Source organism: Gossypium arboreum, chromosome 1 (genome assembly GCF_025698485.1).
Source record: "Gossypium arboreum isolate Shixiya-1 chromosome 1, ASM2569848v2, whole genome shotgun sequence".
NCBI classification, from domain to species: domain Eukaryota; kingdom Viridiplantae; phylum Streptophyta; class Magnoliopsida; order Malvales; family Malvaceae; genus Gossypium; species Gossypium arboreum.
Window position 1 is genome coordinate 12,267,221 of NC_069070.1, and position 1,052 is coordinate 12,268,272.

Sequence of the window (1,052 nt, forward strand, 5' to 3'; positions counted from 1 at the left end):
GAGTTCTTAGTTTAGATAATTAGTTAGTTAAAAACAAAACCCCACTATTCTTAGGCTAGATAATAAAAAGACAGTCGTTACTAGTACTTTTAGATCCTTTGGGTTCGAAAATCCGGTCTTGCTCAAACTATACTACTATTCGATAGGTACACTTGCCTATATCGCCATAATAGTTAGTTTCAAAAACGATTAATTATAAATATTTAAAACCTATCACGAAATAACGTGATTAAATTTTTGGTGCCGTTGCTAGGGACTTATGTTATTAAGAACGCTTAATTTTTATTACTTTAGCTATTTATTTTTTTACAATTTAATTTAATTTTATTAGTATTTATTAACTTACTTTTTCCTTCTCTTGGCAGGTTTTCATAGTTTATGACTAGAAGAAACCCATCGGGACCATTACTTTTTGAAGAAGAAATCGATCGCACAGCACGTAGAAACCAAAGAGAAATAAGGCTAAGATACACGGAGAACGAGTAAGAAGATGATACTCAACCCCCAACCGAAGAGATGGCTGAAAACCAACGCAATCAACTACCTCCTGCAATTGCGGTTAATCAAAATCCTGTTCCACACAGTATGTATGATTATGCTAAACCCTCTTTAACAGGAATTGAATCGAGCATAGTTAGACCTGCTGTAACTGCAAATACTTTTGAATTAAAACCTAACACTATTCAAATGATACAACAATTTGTTCAGCTTAATGGTTTGCAGGGTGAGGATCCCAACGCTCATTTAGCCAACTTTTTAAAACTATGCGATGCATTTAAAATCAATGGCATTTTTTATGATGCCATTCGCCTTCTGTTGTTCCCCTTTTCATTGAGGAACAAAGCTAAACAGTGGTTAAACTCGTTATCACGAGGTTCAACTACTACTTAGGAACAAATGACCGAAAAATTTTTACTAAAATATTTTCCACCGGCTAAAATGGCTAAATTACGCAATGATATCTCTTCTTTTGTGTAGATAGATTTAAAAACACTCTGCGATGCATGGGAGAGATACAAGAACCTTCTGAGAAGGTGCCCTCATCATGGATT

At 34.5% G+C, this 1,052-nt stretch overlaps 1 non-coding gene across 1 annotated transcript; it reads right to left on the minus strand.

The window, feature by feature from the left end:
* Positions 1–946: 946 nt before the first annotated feature.
* On the minus strand, positions 947–1,052 carry LOC128281409 (small nucleolar RNA R71). Its single transcript, XR_008271615.1, has one exon. It is a non-coding gene; the product is annotated as a small nucleolar RNA R71 (small nucleolar RNA).